This window comes from Puma concolor, chromosome C1, assembly GCF_028749965.1.
Source record: "Puma concolor isolate L17-30 chromosome C1, mPumCon1.1.hap2, whole genome shotgun sequence".
NCBI lineage: Eukaryota > Metazoa > Chordata > Mammalia > Carnivora > Felidae > Puma > Puma concolor.
Window position 1 is genome coordinate 185,359,194 of NC_141674.1, and position 25,263 is coordinate 185,384,456.

Below are 25,263 nucleotides of genomic sequence, written 5' to 3' on the forward strand. Positions count from 1 at the left end.
ATATTAGAAGAATAAAGAACTCTACCAAACTCATTTTTTTGAGGTCAGCATTACCCTGATACCAAAACCAGACAAAGAAGCCACAAGAAAAGAGTATTACAGGCCAATATTCCTGATGAACATAGATGCAAAAATTCTCAACGAAATGTTAGCAAACTGAATTTGCCAATACATTAAAAGAATCCTATACCATCATGAAGTGAGATTTGTTCCAGGGATGCAAGGATGGTTCAACATTTGCAAATTAGTCAATATGATACACCACATTAACAAAATGAAGGATAAAAATCATATGATCATCTAATAGATACAAAAAAAGCATTTGACAAAATTCAGCACTGGTTTATGATAAAAACTCTCAACAAAGTGGGTATAGAGGGAATGTACTTCAACATAATAAAGGTTATATATGACAAGCCCACTGCCAGCATGATACTCAATGATGAGAAGCTGAAAACCTTTTCTTTATGATCAGGAATAAGATGGGGTGCCTGGGCGGCTCAGTCAGTTAAGTGTCTGACTCTTGATTACTGCTCAGGTCATGATCTCGTGGTTTGTGAGTTTGAGCCTGTGTAGGCAAGCAAAAGAAATAAAAAGCATCCAGGGGCACCTGGGTGGCTCAGTTGGTTAAGTGTCCAACTTCAGTTCTGTTCATAATCTCATGGTTTGTGAGTTTGAAGCCCACATTGGGCTCTCTGCTGTCAGCACAGAGCCTGCTTTGGATCTCTGCTCCCCTCTCTCTCTGCCCTTCCCCCACTTGTGCTGTCTCTGTCTCTCTCAAAATAAATACATAAAAAAAAGAAATAAAAGGAAAAAGTAAAAGTGCCACTATTTGCAGATGACATGATATCATAGGTAGAAAACCCTGAAGACTCCATCAGAAAACTTTTAGAATTAATAAATAAAGTGGCAGGATACAAAATTAATACTTTTCAAATTTGTTGCATTTATATTCACTAATAATGAACTATCATTCAGAGAGATTAAGAAAACAATTGCATTTACAATTGCATCAAAAAGAATAAAATACCTAGGAATAAATTTAACCAAGGAGGTGAAAGACCTGTATATTGAAAACTATGAGACATTCGTGAAAGAGATTAAAGAAGACACAAATACATGGAAAGATATTCTGTGCTGATGGATTGGAAGAATAAATATTTTCAAAATTCCCATACTACCCAAAGCAATATACGGATTCAATGCAAAACCTATCAAAATTGTGTTTTTCACAGAAATGGAACAAACAGCCCTAAAATTTGTTTGGAACCATAAAAGATCCTGAATAGCCAAAGCAATCTTGAAAAAGAACAAAGCTGGAGGCATCATGCTTACTGATTTCAAACTCTATTACAAAGATATGGTAATTAAAAGAGTGTGGTATTGGCATAAAAACAGACCCATAGATCAATGAAACATAATGAGAGCCCAGAAATAAACCTAGGTGTATGTTGTTAATTAATTTATGACAAAGGAGCCAAGAATATACAAAGGATAAAGGGCAATCTCTTTAACAAGTGATGCTGGAAAACATGCAAAGAATGAAACTGGACAATCTTATGCCATACACAAAAATGAACTCAAAATGGATGAAAGGCTTGAATGTAAGACCTGAAACCATAAAACTCCTAGAAGAAAGCATACGTGGTATGCTCCTTGACATAGGTCTTGGTGATGACTTTTTGAATCTGATATGAAAAGCCAATGCAAAAATAAACAAGTGGCACTATATCAAACTAAAAAGCTTCAGCATGGCAAAAGAAGGCATCAACAGAATGAAAAGGTGACCTACTGATTGGGAGAAAATATTTGCAAATTATATATCTGATAAGAAGCTACTATTCAGAATATATAAAGAACTCATACCAAACAATCCTATTAAAGAATTGGCAGACTCTCTGAATAGACATTTTCCCAAGGAAGATATACAGTTGGCCAACAGGCATGTGAAAAGCTGTTGTATATCATTAATAATTAGGAAAAATTAAATCAAAACCACAATGAGATATCACCACACACCTGTTAGAGTGGCTATTATCAAAAAGATAAATAACCAGTGTTGGCAAGGATGTGGAGAAAAGGAAACCTTGTACATTGCTCATGAGAATGTACATTGGTGCAGCCACTATGGAAAACAGTACGTAGGTTCCTCAAAAAATTAAAATCACAACTACAGTATGATCCCACAACTCAACAATTCAACTTCTGGTATTTATCTGAAGAAAATGAAAACACTAATTTGAAAAGATATATGGTCATTGTTCATTATATGCTCCATGTTCACTACAGTATTAATTCTAAACCTAAGTTATGGAAACAATCTAATTGTTCATTGATGGATGAATGGATAAAGAAATTGTGGTATATATATATATATATATATATACACACACACACACACATATATATATATATATATATATATATATATATATATTCATGCTCTGTCTCTGTCTCAAAAATAAACGTTGAAAAAAAAACTTATAAATAAATACTTAAAAAACATAAATATAAATATTTAAATATATAAATACAAATATATATATAAATAAACAAATACTTAAAAAATAAATATAAATATATACATTTAAATATATAAATATAAATATATAAATAAATACTTTAAAATAAATAAATAAATAATATATATATATTTTTAAAGTATTTATTTGTAAGTTTTTTTTTTCAATGTTTATTTATTTTCGAGACAGAGAGAGACAGAGCATGAATGGGGGAGGGTCAGAGAGAGAAGGAGACACAGAATCTGAAACAGGCTCCAGGCTCTGAGCTGTCAGCACAGAGCCTGACGCGGGGCTGGAACTCACGGACCGTGAGATCATGACCTGAGCCGAAGTCGGACACTTAACCGACTGAGCCACCCAGGTGCTCCATTTATTTGATAAGTTTATTTTGAGAGAGAATGTGAGTGGGGAAGGGGCATAGAGAGAGGAAGAGAGAGAATCCCAAGCAAGCTCTGAGCTGTCAGCACAGAGCTCAACGGGAGGCTTGATCTCACGAACTGTGAGATTATAACCTGAGCTGAAATCAACAGCTGGGTGCTCAACCAACTAAGCCACCCAGGTGCCCCTAAAGATTTTACTTTTAAGTAATCTCTACAGCCAATGTGGGACTTGAACTTACAACTCCAGGATCAAGAGCCACATGATCTACTGACTAAACCAGCCAGGCTCTCCTTTAGGATATCTTTTTAAAATAATGAACAAATGTTTTACATTTTTAAGGAGTCAAATCTATCAGTCTGTTTCTGTATGACAAATTCTGCTTTTACATGTATGTTGAAAAAGGCCTTTAAAAATTTTTTTTCTTGTTTATTTATTTTGAGAGAAAGCTAAAGGGTGAGTGGAGGAGGGGCAGAGAGAGAGGGAGAAAGAGAATCCCAAGCAGGCTCCTTGCAGCCAGCACAGAGCCCAACACAGGGCTTGATACCAGAAATTGTGAGATCATGACCCGGGCTGAAATCAAAAGTTGAATGTTTAACAGACTGAACCACCCAGGCACCCCTAAAATTAAAAAAAAAAAAAGATACACACTTACCTATATTTTTTCTAGCTTTAAATGGACACACACACACACACACACACACACACACACACACACACATGCACACACACACATACACACATACACACACTTTTTACATTTATCTCTAGAATCCATCTGGAATTTACTTAGGAGTATAATATGAGTTAGTTATATAAATTAGCCTTCCTCCAAATAGGTAAATGTCAGCCACAGGCTATATAATGAAAAATTCATCCTTCTCTTCTGATTTGAAAAGTGAATTCCATCATATATTAATTTCTTTTTTTTTTTATTTTTTTAACATTTATTTATTTTTGAGACAGAGAGAGACAAAGCATGAACGGGGGAGGGTCAGAGAGAAGGAGACACAGAATCTGAAACAGGCTCCAGGCTCTGAGCTGTCAGCACAGAGCCTGACGTGGGGCTCGAACTCACGGACCGCAAGATCATGACCTGAGCCGAAGTCAGCCACTTAACCGACTGAGCCACCCAGGCGCCCCAATTTCTTATGTATAATAAGTGTACTACTACTTGTTGCTGGGTTTCCATTTAGTTCCATTGATTTTCCCAACTTTTCTACTATCTAAAATTGCCTATTATCCCAATTTTGAAAAGGAAGTCTTGTTTTGCAGCATGGTTAGTGGGGAGAGTGAGGGTTTTAGAGAGGTCCTTTAGAGAGGTCCCTTTGATGAGTGGGGCCCAAGGTTCCCACCTGTAAAACGGGAATAATAGGTATCTGTCTACTTTGCAGGATGCCTGAACATCATGGATAATTTTGTTAAATGCTTAGTGTGTAGATACTATTCTTATACTACTTTTCCTAAGAGAGTGCTCAGACACCTATAGGGGTTTCCATTTTGCCTTTTCTGTTTGGCTTACAAGGGCCGATCAATCTGACCTTCCTCTATGCCTATGACTCTGTTTCCATTGCTTATTCAGCATGTCATCTTACCATGTGGCAGGCATGTGCCAGGCACCATTCTAGAGTCTAGCAAGAAGTGATAAAGAAGGCAAAGGGGACCTCTGCCTTTGTGGAATTTATCTTTTAGTGGCATAGATTAAATTAATTAAGAATATTTCCAACTGGGCTAAATACCACAGGAAGACAAAACAGGATTTTGTGCTTGGAGTGGTCGACATCTGAGCTAAGATCTGAATGAAGAGAAGGGGGAGCGTCGCCAAGATCCAGGGAAGAGTAGTCCAGGCAGAGCGAACAGGAGGCACAAAGGACTGAGGCAGGAACAGAAATCAGACCAGAAGGACTGGAACAGAGAGAGTGATGGAAAAAAAAAAAAACATAGACGATGGACTCATAGAGACAGATAGGGGCCAGATTATATAATTTCCCAATCTGTATCCCAGTCCCCTTTCAGACAGTCTTCTCGCTGGTCTCTATCCAGTCAAGCCCCCAGGAGGCCTTTGCTCTTCCTGTTTTCCGTTTAACTGAAATGTTTTCTCCTTTCTGTGTTTCCAAATTCTGTCCATTCTTAAAAGCCTGGCTTAGGTCTCATTTTGAATGAACATAGCCCAATTGGTCTCTTTCTTGGATTTCCTGTTGCTCTTTTGGTCATATTCATAGTTTTACGTATGGTTTCCCCCTGCTTTCCCCGGCCCTATCTCTACTGGCTAAACTGTGATCCCTTTGAGAGTAGGGAGGGTAGTCTAACACTTCTTTTGTGTCCCTCTTTAAATGTTTGGTATAGTGTTGGGAATGCATTGGACACATCTTTTGATATTCTAGACCGAAGTTTATCATCAGTGAATATTTCTTGGGTTTACCCTACTTAAATCTTTAAAAACAATTTTGACGAAAAGAAGCTCAAGTATAGATGGAAAACACTAAAGAAACATATCAACAGAACCAAACTTCATACTTCAAATGATATATTTTAATATTTTAAATATTGGGGCGCCTGGGTGGCGCAGTCGGTTAAGCGGCCGACTTCAGCCAGGTCACGATCTCGCGGTCCGTGAGTTCGAGCCCCGCGTCGGGCTCTGGGCTGATGGCTCAGAGCCTAGAGCCTGTTTCCGATTCTGTGTCTCCCTCTCTCTCTGCCCCTCCCCCGTTCATGCTCTGTCTCTCTCTGTCCCAAAAAAATAAATAAACGTTTAAAAAAAAAAATTAAAAAAAAATATTTTAAATATTTATTATAAATTAACACTGACAAAATTGAATAGCTGAACAGAAATTTATGATAGCTTTTCTTAGACTCAACGCTAAAAATATCTTGAACATTTGCGTTGGCTGAAAATGTTCTGAAAAAATGTCAGTTTTCATTATTTTTTTAAAAAAAGAATCCGTAATATTTCTTAGTACTTTCACATTGAATTAATTTATCACTCATTCTAGTGGACAAACAAAAATAGCTAATTTACGGGAATGTTGTCGTGGCAGATGCTGCCAGCACCCACCCTTATCCCTGGAACCTTTCATTCTGCTCCAGTGGGCTTCCAGCTGTCAGCATCTGCTTCTCTGTGTCTGAGGGTTGCCCCCCAAAGGCCATTTTGTCCATGGTCAGCAGGTTGGTTCTGGGGAATTAATATTCCTCCTTCCTCAGTGGGCCTCATCCTATAACTCTCTGGGGCTGGCATATAAAATACCCCAGCTCCCTTACTCTCAGATGAGATAAGCCTGAGACTGTTTTGCACCATTTCCCAAGGTTTCTTTGGGGAATTCACCTCCAGGCACCCACCCTAATAGCTGATTTGAACGCTTACTCTTTATTAGGTGCCTTCCCTTCTTTTTCTCTCTTCCCCACTTCCCTATCATTGTCCCCTACACCTCCCGAATAAACAGTTTGCACTTGAATTCTTGTCCTGGTGTCTGCTTCTAGACAACCCAAACTAAATCACAACATTACACATTACCATGATCATACTTCCAAGCACCTTCTAGATTAACCCTGTGGGGTTCATGGTTCAGGAGATCTCAAGTGTTTTTCATAAAAGTCATTGTTCTTAAAGCTAAAGAAGGCCTTGCAGGATCAATAGTGTGCACTAATGGATTGGAGGAGTTATCTAGCTTGGCCCGAGATGCATTAGCAAACACAAGAAGAAGCCTCTGACCTGAGCCTGGAGAGTAAGACTCCAGTTAGTGATGAACCTTCCTTATGCTATGTCAGCATTGCTCTGGATTTGCTGTGGAGCTAGTCTGGAGAAGAAGATTTCTGCAATGGCTTCTTTCCCTCTTGCCTGACTGATGTTGGTAATGATCTCTTCGTATTATTTATTCCTAAATCCAGTGCCATATACACAGACAGTGAACACTTGTTGATTAATGGGCTGCTATGTGCTGAACATTGTGCTGTCAGGAACTATATCAAATTTTGTGATGTCAGTTACTCTTAAAGTCTGTGGGTCTCTTTTGGACCATAAAGCTGCTGGTCTTTGTTGCTGTTACATATAGAACATTGTCAAATATTCCAAGGAGTCCTTGTTGAGATTAACTTCTAATTATTTATTTTTGAAAAGCAGAGATAAAATAGTAGTGAAATAAGTACTACTTCTGACCTCTGTTTGAACTCTCATTAGTTCTGTGCAAAGTCTTGTGAGTGGGAACCTTTACATGCTAAGGAGATATTCCAGCTTTCAGTGGCAGCAGTCTGGCCAGCTGTTGCTGACACACCCCAGTCTGCACCTCGCTGTTCTGGCTGTGGTTTGCTGGAATGCCCAGGGTAGTAGTTAGGTGAAAGCTATCATCCTATCATCCTCTCCCCTGCTCTGCTCAAGGATTTCCAGCATGGTTCACCATGCCCAACCAGATGTCCTTATCACCGATTCCTTAGAGATGTCACTGTCACACTGATCTCACAGAAATGCTCATAAAATATTTGAGAATTGCTGTATGCCATGAATTGCTTTTCTCAGTTTGGAGTCATACCTCTTTAACTGCTCTTAATCATTTTAGTGTATGAGTATACTGTATACTTTAAATATGACAATGATTGATCCTATAGGTAAAATACCAAATGATAGTTGAAAACAAGGGACAAGGATTTTTATAAATGACAAGACTCTCTGTCCCATTACCACTGCATTATTCATTAGAAATGGGTATTGTCTTAGCTATTATAACTCCTTCTGGAAGTTCTGAGAACCTTTTGTGTCTAGTCAAAACTCTATACTCTGCATATGCTGTTGAATATTGCTTCAAATGAAAGAAGTGTTCATTATATATTTTTTCCATTTAAATACATTGTAAGGCATTTACTGGCAAGTAAATTGATTATGGCAGCATCTTTCTTATCAGCTGTTGCTTATCTGCAACCTCAACTAGGTGGAACCTAGCCAAGAAATAGGTAAGAAGCTGAATTTATCTTGTGAGATGACCTATGTGATATCCTAGTGTCTATGCAATACCTATTCTTGCATACTTTATTCACTAAAGAGCCCTTTGAAGACCTCCATGCAAAATCTTTTCTTTTGTATTTTATTTTATTTATTTAAAAATTTTAAATTTTAATTCCAGAAGAGGTAAAATTCAGTGTTACATTAGTTTGAGGTGTATAATACAGTGATTCAACATTTCTGTATATTACTCATCAAGATAAGTATACTCTTAATCTCCTTCACCCATTTCACCCATACAACCCCACCTCCCTCCCTCTGGTAACCATTTGTTCTTGATAGTTAAGTGTCTGTTTTTTTTTTTGGTTTGTCTTCTTTTTCTTTGTTCATTTGTTTTGTTTCTTAAATTCCACCTATGAATGAAATCATATGGTGTTTGTCTTTCTCTGACTGACTTATTTCACTTAGCATTAACACCCTCTAGGTCCATCCATGTTGTTGCACATGGCAGATTTCATTTTTTATGCCTGAGTAATATTCCATAGTATGTTTACAACACATGTTCTTTATCTATTTACCTATCACTGGACACTTGGATCACTTTCATAATTTGGCTATTATAAATAATGTTGCAATAAACACAGGGGTGCATGTATCTTTTTGAATTAGTGTTTTCATATTCTTTGGGCAAATACCCTGTAGTGGAATTACTGGATCATAGGTTAGTTCTATTTTTAACTTTTTGAGGAAACTCCCTACTGTTTTCCACAGTGGTTGCACCAGTTTACATTCCCACCAACAGTGCAAGTAATGGTTCATTTTTCTCTACATCCTCACCAACACTTGTTGTTTCATGTGTTTTTGATTTTAGCCATGCTGACAGGTGTTAAAGTATAGCTCATTGTGGTTTTGATTTGCATTTTTATGATGATGAATGATGTTGACCACTTTTCATGTGTCTGTTGGTCATCTGAATTTTTTTAAAAGTTTTTTTAATGTTTATTTAAACATTATTTTTGACAGAGTGAGAGAGACAGACAGAGAGAGAGAGAGAGAGAGAGAGAGAGAGAGCAGGGGAGGGGCAGAGAGAGGGAAACAGAAATCGAAGCAGGCTTCAGGCCCTAAGCACAGAGCCCGACATAGGACTTGAGCCCTATTTATTAAAAACAGCCCTGCCTGTTTTTAAATTGGATTATTTGTTTTTTTGGTGTTGAGTTTTAGAAGTTCTTTATATATTTTGTATACTAACCCTTTATCAGATATGTCATTTGCAAATATCTTCTCCCATTCAGTTTATTATCTTTTAGTTTCATTGATTGCTTTCTGTGCAGAAGCTTTTTATTTTGCTGTAGTCCCACTAGTTTATTTTTGCTTTTGTTTCTCTTACCTCAGGAGACATATCTAGAAAAATGTTCTTATGGCTGATACCAGAGAAATTACTGTATGTGCTCTCTTCTAGGATATCTGTTTTCAGGTCTCACATTTAGATCCTTGATCCATTTTGAGTTTATTTCTGTGTATGGTATAAGAAAGTGTTATTTTTTTTTTAATTTTACATGATTTTAACAGGTGTGGTCTAGTTATATGATTTTCTGGTTAGTAGCAAATGTGAAGAAGGAGAATAGATAACCAGAAAAAAAAAAACACTAAGAGATTATACTTTGTTAATATTTAAAGTAGATTATTAAGTTTAGTGGAAGAATGGATTTTATTCAAATATAATTGTAAAACCAGTAACAGTTGTGTTGGAAGGCTTCAAAGTGACCATTTATCGAATACCTGTTAACATGACAAGCAATGCCATGCTCTCTTTACTAATGTCTTCTGTCTTTGAGATAGACATTGTTATTGCAATTTTAGAAAATAAGAAAACTGAGGCTCACCTGAGTGAAATGGTTTGCTCAAAGCCAAGTAGTAAGTGACTGAACCAGAATTAAACCTAGTACTGTCTGATTTAAAATTCTCTGTTGTTTCTGTCATACCAAGTTGCTTCCAAATGGAAACAACTGTTGTATTTAATGGAATTATTTTTTTTAAGAGAAATACACTCTTTAGAGGGATTTAATGGTAATCCCTCTGACTCTCTTGAATTTATATCTTGTCTTTTTTGCCCCTGAATGGATATATAGAAATCTTTGGTTTCTGTATGTATAAACAACTTTCCCAGTTTGTGCAGATTCAATTCGTACCTCTAATAATACTGTTTCTGGCCTGAGACCTGATGCTTTTTGACTCACGGAGGTGTATACTCACCCTTTGAATATGGTAAGGGATTGTGTGAAGGAAGGGACCTCCAGGAAAGCATCAGAACTCTTTTCAAGATAATGGTGGCAATGGCTACAGGTGGTAGAGTGATTAAAGAGAACCAATAGTTATGTAAATGTAGATTCTTTGCTGAGCCATCACTGAGGCAGAGAGCAAAATAACAAAGACAGATGTGACTGATAGAAGTTTTGATGTTATTGTAGTGTTTGGTTTTAATCTCTCCTCAGTTTTTAATACTATTGATTTTTATCTATCATGTGAAACCGGTGGTGACAACCTATAGTACAAGGTATGCTGCAATAGCAAGTTTCATGGTGAGACTTACAGAGGTCGCATGAAAGAAAACCACATTATTTTCTAGCTCCTATCTGATTTAGTAAAAAGATTTGGAACATACATTTTTTTTCATGGTATTATTTATCATAAATCATAAGTGGTAGGAACCAAACTTTGTCAAACACGAAAGATAATAAAAATTATAGTGTGGCTGGGACACCATGAAGCACTATAGAGCTTTTGTTTTGTTTTTCTCTGGGGTTAACTGATTTTAGTACTTCTACTGAACTTTAGCTAAAAATGAGTTTAAAAAAAAAGCTAATTAGAGTTGGTTTATGCCAGAATTAGGATCAGGAAAGCATGAAGAAATTGGAGTAAACCTTAAAGAGATGACTTCCTATTTTTAGGATCTTTGATCTGTTGTGACTTTTGATGTGGTCACTTACTACCATCAATCCATTTGATTCCAGAAGGACACTATGCAAGAAGCACTCAAGCTCATGTAGACTCTAAACCTCTATCATGAGCCACATTGATCTTGTATTTTAAGTTTAGCATAAAATGTAGGCTGGGGTTCTATTTAACTTATTTATTCTGTATTTCCTTTTACTGGAGTTGCAGCCTCACCTTTGACCTGTTGAATCAGAATCTTTTGAAATGTCTATTTTAAATATAATCCCCAGGTGAGTCTCATGAATGTTTGAGAACTGCTGCATAGGCCTCTTGAGTATGATAGCACCTCCCAAATATGTGGCACTTTTTAAAAAAAAATTTTTTTAATGTTTATTTATTTTTGAGACAGAGACAGAGTGCAAGTGGGGGAGGGGCAGAGAGAGAGGGAGACACAGAATCTGAAACAGGCTCCAGGCTCTGAGCTGTCAGCACAGAGCCTGATGCGGGGCTCGAACCCTTGGACTGCGAGATCATGACCTGAGCCGAAGTCGGATGCTCAACCGACTGAGCCACCCAGGCGCCCCAATATGTGGCACTCTTATGCTTCTGAGAATGTTACTATATTTGTTGGGAGGGAGGAATGAGAGAAAAGTGTCAACCTGAAACATACGGCACTTTGAACCTCTTTATTTTATTTCCAGATAGAATATTTCCAAACGTTTCAAGCCCAACTGTCTTGGCCTAATTGTGTTTCTTTAAGATTCATATTTCCTTATGTTATAATAGAGTTCTTTCTCCTTAGGTATGGGATTGAGGTGGAGTGGATGGGCATGACACTCTTCCTAGAGCAGAGATTCTTAAACAATATTAAAAAAAGAAAAAGACCAGCTGCCCCTGTACCTTTCCCCCTCTCTCATTCTGAGCATTCTGATTCACTATTTCTTGCCTCGGTCTTGCATGTCTTTGTCTGTTTGAGCTGCTATAAAAAAGTGCCTTAGACTGGGTAGCTTATAAACAACAGAAATTTATTTCTCATAGTTCTGGAGGCTGGGAAGCCCAAGATCAAGTTGCTAGCAGATTCCAGGTCGTTGAGAGCCCTTTTCCTGGTGTTCAGATGGCCATTTTCCCTCTGTACGTTCACATGACAGATAGAAAGCAAGAGAGCTCTCTGGGGTCCTTTTTATAAGGGCACTAATCCCATTCCTGAAAGATTCACCTTTATGATCTCATATAATCTTTATATCCCAAAGGTCCCATCTTCTAATACCATCACATTGGTGGGTAGGGTTTTATTGTATGCATTTGTGGGGAGCATGAACATCCAATCCTTAGTAGAGCTGTTTTTCTAGAGATTGGAGTGTGTGACCAAGAATGAACATATTGTATTTTTATAAAATTCCACATTTGGGCTGGTGCTAGAGACGGGAGTACTTTCCTGGATCTACCGTGAAACAATGAGGTTTGACACTTACCCTCAAGTAGAATAAGGAGACACATTCAAATTTCTGACCCCTAATTTAGACTTCTTCTGGAGACTTAGTTGAGGTATGTGAAGGGCCTAGGGAGCTGCAAACTCACTGGCTTGACCCCAAGCAGATTTCGTATTGAGGCTGGGAAGAAATCCCTGGCCTTCTCCATAGCCCTGGCTTCAGATGTCTATTGGACCCGTTCTCTAAATGATGGTCATAAAGAGAAGGGTAGCCTCCTGAGGCCATAGGGCAGAAGTTCTGCTGTGCTTATGGGCACCAAAATCACCTGAGGAGCTTGGCAAAATGGATTCCCAGACACAAACCTGGATCTCCTAAGGGTGGTGTGTTCGTTTCCTAAGGCTGCCATGACATATTAACCACAAACTTGGTGGCAGAAGTTTATTCTTTTACAGTTTTGGAGGTGGAAATCAAAGTTTCAGTAGGGTTGGTTCCTTCTGAAGTCTCTGAGAGAATCCACCCCATATCTCTCTCCTTGCTTCTGGTGGCACCTGGAAATCCTTTGTGTTCCTTGGCTTGTAGATGCACCTTTTCAATCTCTGCCTCTGACTTCATATCCCCTTTTCCTCTGCGTGTCTTCTGCCCTTCTTGTCTAAGGGCCACAAGTCATTGATTTATTATATTCCCCTCTCCCCCCAATCCAGGATAATCTCATTTTGAGATCCTTTATTAATTATATCTATAAAAACCCTTTTCCCATTTAAGATCACACTCACATCTTCTGGGTGGACATGTCTTTTGGGGGTCATTATTCAGCCCACTACAGGTAGTATCTAGGGGCCTGCATTTAAACAAATTTTTTAGTGATTCTGACACTGATGCTTTTAGGACAACATTTTGAGAAATGGTGGAATGGGCATGTCAGTTGCTGGGACTTCCCAGGATGGATTCTTTTGTACCATAAATGATTGAAAAATCAAATCATTGTTGGAGCTTTCTATGATAGTAGCCCCCAATTATTAACTGCTGTTAAATGCTTTAATATACATGATTTTGTTTAATATTCACAATACTCTGAGAGAGATATTATGTTCTCATTTCAAATGGTTAAGGAACTGCCAGCCACTTACTTAGTAAGTGACAGTGTGAGGATTTGGACCCAGTTTTTTCTGATAGCTAAGCCAGAACCCTGAATCATTTTGCTATGCAATCTCTAAACACTTCATTCATTTTAGGCATAACCTCCTCAGGAAACCTTTGCACTCTCTCCCCTCACCCCCCACCCCAACAACATAAAACAAAAACAACAAAATCTACAACCTAAATTAAGTTAGGTCCTTAGTGGCCCCTTCCTCCAGTGCTCTACATGTGTAAGTCTCTGATCAGTCTGGTTGTCTCCACTCAGTTGACAACTGGAACTACAGTGCAGATGTGTCTGACAAGGAAACCTGTGCTCTCCCATCTGTACAACATCACCCACCACCCCACCAAGGCCCTGAGAAGCTCTTTAGCCAGGTCAACCCTATGACCTTTCCAAGCACTTGCCTTCAGTAGGTGAGAAGCTGGGACCAGTACTTAGATCCTCTGACTTCCCGTTTGCTCAGCTGTGCCTCAGCTTTGTTGCTGTCAGTACTAAATTCCAGTCTGTCTTAAAAGCATTTTGTGAACAACTCTTTGACTAATATTTACAATGCAGGAAGACATAAAATTAAAAAAATGTCAGTTGACCTGAAATAGTTTGCTGGGTTTTCTTCCCTGGCCTAATGTAAGAGCTTTCTGCTTAGTTTATCAGGTTCTTTGGTGAACTTAGTTTAGTTTAGGTAGCAGATTTCCTGCTCTGTGCTAGCAGAGGAAGTTCTTTGAGTTAAATTCAGCAAAATTAACATCACACCAACCACCTAATTAATTCCTTTATGCGAAGTCTGGAAGGCAGTTAGGGTCTTGAATCTCTTTTCCTGCCTGCTTCCTCTCTCCCTCCGCATTTATATTCTCTCTCTGTTTTACTTAAAACTGTTGGTAGACATCAATGCCAGCCATACCTGTACACCAAACATATGATTGGCATCCCTTGTTGGGAACTATGATGCTCTCATGGTTAAGGGCTATGGCACAGATCCAGGTTTGATTCTGGCTCTACCATTTACCAGCTTGTGACCTTGGGCAGGTTATTTGACCTCAAAGCTTCAGTTTTCCCATCTGAGAAATAGGGACAATGATAATGATGGTGATAATACTAATACCTACCTCACAGGATGACAGAAGATTAGATGAGGTAATCCATATAAAGTAGTTGGCACGTAATAAGCTCTCAGTAAGTGTTAGGTATTTTTGTGATAACTATTATTATAATAATTATTATTTTATCATTGGTGCTATTGTTTAAATTCTGCTTTCTCTGTTTAAAATATATATAAGATGCATTTGAAAAATATTTCTCACATTAGAAAAGAAGCCAGTGACCATAGGATGATAGAGTATAATTATTTGGATAGCAATGAACATTGATTAGGCTCTCAATAGAAGTCAGCATCATTCCAGAGTGTCTCATGTATGAGCTCATTTAATCATTCTAGCATGGTAAGAACTGTTACTATTGCTCCTTTTTCATGAGGAGGAAACAAGCACAGAGATCAAATAACTTGTTCAAAATTTCTACAATGTACCATGTTACATTGTACTCCACTGGTTACAGTCACTCCACTGGTATCAACAGAATAATAGAGGGGGCACTTCCAAATTACTTGTTTTTACTATAGAATTGTTCAATGTGGAGTTTGTTTGTTTAATAAAAATTGTTCACTACAAAAATTCAAAAAACTTTTCTATTAATATACACATCACAAACACATGTCCTTTGGGGATGGTAAAAAGCCTTAGTAGCCTAACCTCTAGGTGGGAGCCTACAGGCATGGAGTGATCTTTTCTCTCCGGTGGCTGCTGAGGGCACATAACCAACATGACCTCCATGTGCCAGTGGCCAGTGGAGGAGCAGCAAGGACCCTGCAGTGAGACTGTGCCATCAAGCTGTGGGGGTCAAGTTCCTAAACCTTGTGGTGGAGAACTCCCTTGCTTGGAGAGGCTCTTCTGGGCTGTTGCTGCTCATAGCCAGGCTATAATTGGCCTCTGCAAAGTAGCAAGCATGTGGGCTCTGCTACCCCCCACCCATCTGGCTGTGAGTTTTACGCATATGCAAATAATGGAACCCTTATTTGTGGCTATCCCTGGGACTTATGAGTCACAACTCATGCATCCATATGGTCTCCAATGCCACACAGCTAGGGTTGGGGGTTGGGGAGTAGAGCATTCAGATTCAGGCAGTCTGTCTTCATTACCTCTGAGCCTTACCAGTGTATCGGATCACCTTTCTTGAATAGGAAAATCTTAAAAAATTAAATAAATAAAAGACCTGAATTGGTGTTTCAATCTTTGCCAGATGGTTGGCACACCACAATCAGGGCTTAAATTGTGATGCAAAACATTCTGGACAAAACTTCACTAGACTGAAAAAATGAAAACAAATCTTTGAAGTTCAATGGCTTAGCATTTCTAGTTGTTTACTTATTTGTTTGTTTGTTTCTTATTGATCTCCCAGTGTAGTTCATTTCATTTTCATACTCAATTGCTAACTGATAACACTTTCTTCTTGCAGGAAACAATTTTTATATGTGCTAGCATTGACATGAATAAGATGATACTATTAATAGCATCTAGATTGGTTCTGTAACCAAAATGTAAGCATAATTTCAAAGCAAGCTTTTGAAATTTTACTTGTAAATTTTTTTGCCCCTTTCAAAGATAGAAATAAGTGGGAAAACCATTTATCTGTTGATTTCTCCAAACATTTATACTTTATTCAGTGGGGAAAGGAAACTAGATTGTTTCTGAATATTGTGATTTGAAGACTGATAATTTATGAAAATACATTAAAGAAAAAAAGTAAGGTATAATAGTTAAAGTTTAGAATTTTTAGAATATATAGATAAGCAAGGAGAAGAAAATAAGATAAGAATCTCTTCACCCAGAGAAAACCATTGTTAATGCTTGGTTTTTAAAAATGAAATGATTTTTGGGGCGCCTGGGTGGCGCAGTCGGTTAAGCATCCGACTTCAGCCAGGTCACGATCTCGCGGTCCGTGAGTTCGAGCCCCGCGTCGGGCTCTGGGCTGCTGGCTCAGAGCCTGGAACCTGTTTCCGAGTCTGTGTCTCCCTCTCTCTCTGCCCCTCCCCCGTTCATGCTCTGTCTCTCTCTGTCGCAAAAATAAATAAACGTTGAAAAAAAAAATTAAAAAAAAAATAAATAAAAATGAAATGATTTTTTAGAAATTATATTTATTACAAGAAAATATATTGACAGAAAATGAGACTATCTGTTTAGACTAACCATGATAAATTTTTCAAAACAGGTCTGAGGCCTACAAACTACTAAAAAAATTAAGAAAAATCTTACCTGAATTTAAAATCAAAAGCAAAGCAAATTAAATATTAGAGATTTCTTACATAGCTGTCTTAGATTTAGATTAAGCTAATGATTCAATAATGAAATTTTTGTGTTATGTAGCATAGTTTTGTGTTGGAATACAATTTGCATACGATATGCTGAGGCTTCCTATGCGTTTATAGTACATAGTATACTTGTGCCTGCTTTCTAAGATTTGGAGTATAATTTTATTAATTTAAATTTATAATAGTCAAACAGTCTTTAACAGTAGAATAGATAAATAATGGCTTACATTATTATATGAAATACTATGCAGCAATGAAAGTAAATAAACTATAGCCATGCAGAACAACATGGATAAGTCTCACAAATATTATGTTGTCTGAAAGAATCCAGACACAAGATAATACATGACCTGTGTGACTATATTTATGTAAAGTTCAAAAAAATATGTAACTAACCTACAGTTGGGGTTATCAGGATAGTTAGGAAATCAAGTATAGTTAGGAAATCAGGATAGTTGTTACTTTGGGAGGTAGAAGTGATTAGTGATTGGGAAAGGCAGAGGGGGACATCAAAATGATTCATTTGTTGGTCTGGGTGGTGCCTATATAGGTGTATTCACTTTTAAAAATAACTCATTGAGCTTCATTTACATTTTGTGTACTTTGCTGTATGTATGATATACTTCAATATAAAAATATCAATAATTATTAAAGAAGTCATATTTATTTGATGTCTACTCTTTGCTGGCTATATAACATTCAATGGTCATATCATTTCTTCAGGGAAATTGATCTACTTTACTGTTATTCATTCATGGTTTCCAGAATGCATTGGGGTTAAAAAAAAAAGTAGAAATGCAACCATTTGTATTTTCTCTATTGCAATACAATTTCCAAGTTATTCAAATATTTTCTATATAGTTGATAAATTTTATTAATTTTTGTGCACAGCAGATGTGTGAGGCTGGCATTGCTGTCTCCATTGTTTAGATAAGGAGAGTAGACACAGGGAGGATGAATGTTTGGCCAAGCCTGGAGTTGGAATGCAGTTCTTTTGACATTTCTCTGTGCTGTCTGATTATAGAGCTCTGCTACAGTCATAGATATCTCAGAATTTCCCAAAACCCTGGACTCTCAGGGAAAAAAGATTTCCATGAGCACGTACAGGCATGAAGTATAAAAATATTTTTGTAGATTAAATTTACATTTGTATCTAAGAATAATGAACAAGCACATAACAAGTGTGGGAAAGGTACTTCTTGATTCAATAAACATTTCTGAGTATAGGATATTGTGCCCACTTCTGGGGGGAACAGACCCAGGGGTATGAGCATAATACAATGTGATAAGTGAAATGATGGAGGTTTACACAGGACTTGGAGGACCACAGAGGAAGGGCCAGTGACCAGAAAAGAATATCTGGGAAGTCTTATGAAGGAAGGGATGCTTGAATCTAATCTTAAGTATATAAAGTTGTTTTTAAAACTAGATAGATCAGTTTGATTTCCTATGTTTCTCCCTTGTGATATTTCCATTTCCCGATTTTAGGAAGCTTTAGATTCTCAGAGAACATACATGTTTCTGAATTTGAAAAAAAAAAAGAAATACCAGATTGAAATTTCATTTATTATTATTACTTTTTTAAAAAGTGTATTTATTGTGAGAGAGACAGAGAAAGAGAGCATGAGCAGGGGAGGGGCAGAGAATCCCAAGCAGGCTCTGCACCATCAGCATAGAGTCTGACACTGGGCTTGAACCCATGAACTGTGAGATCATGACCTGAGCTGAAATCAAGAGTTGGACACCTAACTGACTGAGCCACCCGGGCACCTCCCAGATGGAATTTTCAAAAATGGCAGCTGGAATGTAAGCTTCTTGTTAATACTATGTTTTTCCCATAGGATCCAACAACATTAAGGTCATTGTGGAGCTGGTTTTTTAAAGACTTAATTTTTTTTAAAGTTTATTTATTTATTTTGAGAGACACAGAGAGTACTCCTGTGTGTGAAAGCAGGGGAGGGTCAGAAAGAGAGGGAGAGAGAGAATCTCAAGAAGTTTCCATGCTGTCAGTGCAGAGCCTGACTTGGAGCTCAATCTCATGACTATGAGATTATGACCTGAACCAATATCAAGAGTTAGATGCTTAACAGACTGAGCTACCCAGGCACCCCCAAGACTCAATTTTTAAAAGCAGTTTTAGATTCACAGCACAACTGAGAAGTTACAGAGATTTCCCATTTACCCACTTCCCCAACACTTGCATAGCCTTCCTTGTGATCAAAATCCCCCACCAGAGTAGTACAATTTTTACAATTGATGAACCTATACTGACACATCATAATCTCCGAAAGTTCATAGTTAACATTAAGGTTCACACTTCGTGTTGTACATTCTATGGGTTTGTACAAATATATAATGACATGGATTCATCATTATAGTATCATATATTTTACTCCCCTAAAAATCCTCTGTGTTCTGTGAGAGGAGCTAATTTTGGTAGGAATAATTTCTTTAGTTTTATAACATATTTGCTTTATTTGTCAGCAAATCTAAAGTGCTGAGCTGTTTGGTTCACTATTGTTCAGATGTTTTATTTAGGCCAATTTCTAATACCATCAAATCATACATACCAAAATTCAACTGCAAAAAAAATTCAGTTAAGCTGCATAGTGCCTTTTGATGGTAATAAATTTTAAAAATAGGCTATGCCATAGATTTCATTTATAGGCATTTAAATGAGCTTAAAGTTCCCAGAGGAAAAAAAATCTCATGGATATAACATATTGCCAAAACAGGCACTCTCCCAAGGTTGACATTTTTGTTTTTCAGATCTGATGTCTGTATCATCTTATTCTTTTTATTAGGTTTAGTACATGATCTCTTGTTTGTAAACTGAGGTCAGACCTAACCAAATCTCAGCAATGAGATTCAGTTACAGAAAGAGAATATAATAGCATCAAAACCTTTATTCAGAAGTGTTATTTTGCATTTCCCAATAGATATATCCTTAAATCTCTAATGCCATTAACTAAGATGGCTCTCTAAAATATTTTATTTATACTGCTAGAGTAGTTAGGTAATAAACAGGTAACTCCTTAAATCCTGTCTCTTTTTTAGTAGGAGTGCATTGAAAGTTCAGGTGGGAGAGAGGAGGATGATAAAGCAAAAGACTCATGAGGGCTCTGTGTTTATTCATGGATTTTGAAATTGTTTATGCCATTAAAAATAAAAGTAAAATGGAAAATATTGGCCCATCTTACATGGTAGGTGAGGGAACTATCATTTGACAGCGATACTCTTAAACTTTGCACTTTCCCATAACACCTATATATTTGTAACAACCTAATAATAGAAAGGAAAAGCACTTATGATTTAATAGATTTGGGTTGTCTCTTTAATTCATGAGTCTGCAATAAAAAAAGCATACATTTTAGCAAGTGAACGGTAACCTATTCTTAGCCAAAACAATAGTCTAATTTATCTGCTTAGGCCTGACTGCTTTAAAAATGATTATAATTCTCAAACATGAAATATATATAAACAACAGAGAAAGTGCTTGCAAATATACTGCCTTAATTTCTTAGAGCATATCCCGAAATAAATATTCTTGGGAGACTAGCATAAATTAAACAAAAATGAAATTATAGTGGTTTTGCAGTAGAGTTCTTAAATGAGGGCCCTCGGTAGACTTCTTCAAGGAGTCCTTAAATTCCTTGAAACTGCGTGCAAAATGTGGTAAATCTAAGCATTTTTTTTCAGGGGCACTTGGGTGGTTCAGTAGGTTGAGCATCTGATTCTTGATTTTGGCTCAGGTCATGATCCCAGGGTCATGGGATCAAGCTCCGCATTAGGCTCCACATTCATGCTCTCTCTCTAAAATAAAATAAGAAACAAAAACAAAAACAAAAAACAAAGCATTTTTTTCAGGGGCAGGGTGAGTCCTCTACTTTTATTAGGTTCTTTAAAGAGTTAAGAACCATTGATTAAACCAATGTGAGCAGTGTGTGTGTTTATTAGAGATAGTAGGTAAATAGTTGGAAAATATAACAAGCCTGTAAAATACATCTATGTATATGGCAATAAAGATGAAAGGTGCTTATGTTTCTGGGAATGCAATAAAATGATGCCTATGTTATTCAAATGACTGCATAGATTACTTTATTCTCTGGGTTGAGAAGCAAAATTTTATTCTCCTCTGTGCCATGTTGTCTTGTAAACAGTGAGAAATAACATTGTTCATTATCAGAGATGTGTGCAAATCAAAAGTTTGGACTTTTCTGGTTTATTCTTGTCCTGTTACCACACTTTGCTTGTACAGCATCACAGACTGGATGATGAATAAAGCAAGGGCGACCTGGGAGCAGCAAGCATTTTACTTGTCAGTGAGAATGAGCTTTTTAGATTTTGAATGGGTTACTTCATACCTCTGAGAATAATTTGCAGCTGTTAAATACATTTTGCTTTTTGTTAAGAGCAAAGACAACTGTAATTAAGGTCAGCCTATCTTTTGGGATATAAATGTGTTTTAATGGATTTCCACTTTCTTGGGTACATACAAGCATGGTTTATCTTTTAACTCAGTGATAGAAGCGCTTCAGAAAGGATTTGTAATCCTGGATCTGTGAAAAAAAAAATTGTGTGTTTGTGTGTGTAAAATTGGTTAAAAAAAGTATGGTGGAAAAGTAGTGTCTCCCTTAGGATCAAATTAAAGTCTCCAAAGCATCTTTAATCCTCCTTTGACTAGACTCCCACAGTGATCTCCAAGACTGCATTACCAAGTTGGCGAAGGCAGAGTCAAGGAAATATTTTACTTCTTCCATTCTCCATAGTTTCCCTGAGATCTCAAACTGGCAGCCAGCTGGCTGAATCTGCCCACAGACTTGTTTTATTTGGCCCATGCAGTGCTTTTAACATTTTTTGCCAACATTTTAATAGGAAGGTTTCACATTTCTGGCTTGTCTTGAGAAATCATAAGATAAAGGAACAATTGGCTAGAGCTCAGGGACAGCCAATCCCCAACCCCCTGGGCCACAGGGGGTTCTTCTGCAGCCCTTTCAAGTATCCCTACTCTGGCAATGCACTTGTGTGGTTATTTACCTGCTGGACTGCTGGAGGCATCTGAGTTTGAGACTGGTCTAAGGCTGCCTTTGAGACCACCGTAGTTTTCTGATAGGTTTTGTATAATAGCTATCTTCTTGATCCTCAAGAGCCTTATTATTTATTGTAACCTTGACACCTGTCCATCATATCTAATAATTTTCAAGTTCAAAGGATTTAGAGTTCCTAATTTGGGCCTAGGATGGGCAGTAAGTACAGATAAAGAGAACATAAATACCTAAAATGCTTATCTTCCCTAACAAACATCCGATTTCTGTTGTTGTCTACCAAAACTGGCTGGAAGCTCTAATTTTAGTGGTGCTATAACTAAATTGTACTTGTTGTTTTTGGAATTTCATCATGAATTTTTTTTTAGTGTTAAGAAAAATAGTTGAATCATTTAAAAGTCATTGAAGCATGTAGATTCCTAGGACATTATAATTTCCTTATGCTTTGAAGTACAATGGACAAAATCCTGACAAAAATTTAATAGATTTTGGGTTGTCTCTTTAATTCATGAGGCTGCAAATTTCTAATTTATAAACTTTCAATTATTTTGGTCAAAATGAAGGGGTAGGAAAATTCGGGCAGCCTTTCTTTCCAGTTTTTCCAAATAGCCCTTTTTGGTGAAGACAGAGAAATCTTGCCAAAACTCCTATTCAACTTATTGGAAGGCTAGCCTTTATCTTGTTATCTACAGTCTATGCAAATCATTTAAAAAATTTAAAAATCCCAGTAAATTATGAAGATTAGTTAAGATAGAGGGTCGGGAACATGAAGTGTTTAGTAATGTAATGCATGTAAAGGTAATTAGTATTTAATTTTTGAAAGAAAAAATAAAAACTTTCCAAGTGTAGTAACTTGGAACAGTTGTATCTCCTTCAAAACAATTTGGTTTTTATATACTGCTGGAATAGCAATGCAATAGAAAATTAATAGCGTAAAAACTCAGGATTTGAATGTAGAAATGGGTAAATGTTTTATAATGAGAGAAAAAATTATTGTCCAAGTTTAGGAATAAAAGCTCCGCAGAGCAATCAGTGTCCAAATCAGTAACATTTTTTTAATATCTGTAAATCACTTTGACAATACTTAGTTATGAACAGAGAAGTGATTTAATGATTATGAAATTAGGTGTCTTGATTTTTTTCTTTTTCTTTCTTTCTTTCTTTCTTTCCTTTTCCTTTCTTTCCTTCCTTCCTTCCTCCTCCCTCCCTCCCTCCACCACCCCCTGTGTTTCTTTTCTTTTCTTTTCTTTTCTTTTCTTTTCTTTTCTTTTCTTTTCTTTTCTTTTCTTTTTTTTCTTTTCTTTCTTTCTTTCTTTCTTTCTTTCTTTCTTTCTTTCTTTCTTTCTTTCTTTCTTCTTTCTCTTCATACAGGCCACCAAGGGACTTTGAGCAAACCACTTTAACTTGCTAAATTTCCCTTAATAATGAAATTTTTGGAAATGTGGTAAAATGTTCTGAGTACAATTTATATTATTTCTGTGAATTTTTAGACTGATCAGAGGATATATCTATTTTTTTGTGAAAAGTAAAAACAAGATGCCTTAAGAGAGTTGATTTTTTTTTACTGCTTTTTCACTTTTTAAAGTTATATTATTGTTTTCCTTGTTTTCAGATATTCTAATATGCAGTCAAAAACAAAAGAAAAACATTGGACTCCTTTCCCCATCTATTAGGGTAAAGGCAATCTATTCCAAAAGAACTACAGGTGAGAATGTGCCTAGTTAAGGTTTTATCTAGCATATCTGGGGGTGAGCATGAAAAACATTTATATGTAGAAGGAAAATGGAACATTTATGGTATATGCAATTTATTTATTTTTTTAAAATTTTTTAACATTTATTTATTTTTGAGACAGAGAAAGAGAGCATGAACGAGGAAGGGTCAGAGAAAGAGGGAGACACAGAATCTGAAACAGACTCCAGGCTCTGAGCTGTCAGCACAGAGCCTGACGCGGGGCTCGAACCCGTGGACCACGAGATCATGACCTGAGCCAAAGTCGGATGCTTAACCGACTGAGCCACCCAGGCGCCCCTGGTATATGCAATTTAGTCTTGCTTTGCTCCTTCACTCATGAAATGTTAATTAAGTACATTTATAATCTAATTCTAGTTTGTCCTACAAGGACTAAAACATGGACTTTGTCCTTGAAACTCACTCATATAGCTCCCTTTTGGGAACATCACCTGGGAATGCATTCAAAGTCTAGGTACCATGGTCAAAAGCAAAAGTACCAATGCCTGACTGTTTTTGGATTCATATAGGTACCTTATTAGTGCCTCATGGTTTATTGGTTGGAGTAGAACCATATATAGTTTACTTATTTACTTATTTTTTAAATGTTTATTTATTTTTGAGAGAGAGAGAGAGAGAGAGTGAGAGTGGGGGAGGTGCAGAGACCGAGGGAGACACAAAATCTGAAGGAGGCTTCAGGCTCTGAACTGTCAGCACAGAGCCCGATGCGGGGCTCGAACTCATAGACTGCAAATTCATGAGCCAAAATTGGATGCTTAACTGGCTGAGCCACCCAGGCACCCCTCTGGTTTACTTATTTATGGTGGTTTATTTCTTTAAAATTATGTACATCTGAAATGTGTAAATGTGCACATTTACCTTTAAAAGTAAAGGTAAACCAAGCCGAATCTGGAGCTATAATAGGAAATTTAGATTGCTAGAGAACCCTGTGATTGTCCTTCAGAATTATTGGATTAATGATTCCCTGCCAGTCTATGAGCTCCCCAAGGGCAGGGACTGTGATTATTTATCTCTGCAGAACCTCCAACTCCTAACACATTTATTTCTTGGCAATATAGAAAATGCTTGCTATATCTCGTCTGCCTGACAAGTGGTTGGGTAGTCAGCTGCTCATATGTGTAGGTCTCAGCACCCAGCGAGGACCTGTGTGACTTTAGGAGAGACAAGGTTAACTCAACAATCATGCAAAGAAACATGAAAGTCTTGCCTTACTAATCAGATTTGCTCTCTTTTGTAAGGGAGACAAGCCCTCTTGGTTTTGCAAGCAGATCACAATTTGTGAACTAGCCCGTGATTTTCAGCCCTAGGTAGTGTCTCTTTTGTTTGAATTCTTATGCATCTAGTTTGGACAAGCTTCATGGCTTTTCCTGTATACTACTGCATTGCAGCAGTCTGGCCAGAAGAGCAATGCCTGTGTGTGTGTGTGTGTGTGTGTGTGTGTGTGTGTATGTGTGTGTGTGTGTGTGTGTGTGTGTGTGTGTGTGTGTGAAACCTTGTTTTAAGTATCACTTTGCCACCAACCATGTAACCTTGGCAAGTCACTTAATCTGTAGACTTCAGAGCACTTCTTTCTGGGAGTTGTCTTGATTTTAGAATGCCAGGCTTCAGATTCATAACTGCTCTGGCCCCTTTAAATTCCAGTTGGCTATTTGAGTGTATATATTCATGTTTCTATTAGTCTGTAGGCTTCTGGAGGTCAGAAGTCATCTTACACATTTTTTGTGTGTGTATTTAAAACAATTTTTTTTTATCATACAGAACTTTGAACACACA

At 37.2% G+C, this 25,263-nt stretch overlaps 1 protein-coding gene and 1 long non-coding RNA gene across 4 annotated transcripts in view; both read left to right on the forward strand.

The window, feature by feature from the left end:
• The window catches only part of PLCL1 (phospholipase C like 1 (inactive)), a 337,835-nt gene that overhangs the window by 52,761 nt on the left and 259,811 nt on the right, over window positions 1-25,263 (forward strand). The gene's annotated exons all lie outside the window — the stretch shown is intronic.
• On the forward strand, window positions 5,681-14,971 carry LOC147578612 (uncharacterized). The gene is made up of 2 exons (XR_015255417.1): window positions 5,681-10,095; window positions 10,128-14,971. It is a non-coding gene; the product is annotated as an uncharacterized LOC147578612 (long non-coding RNA).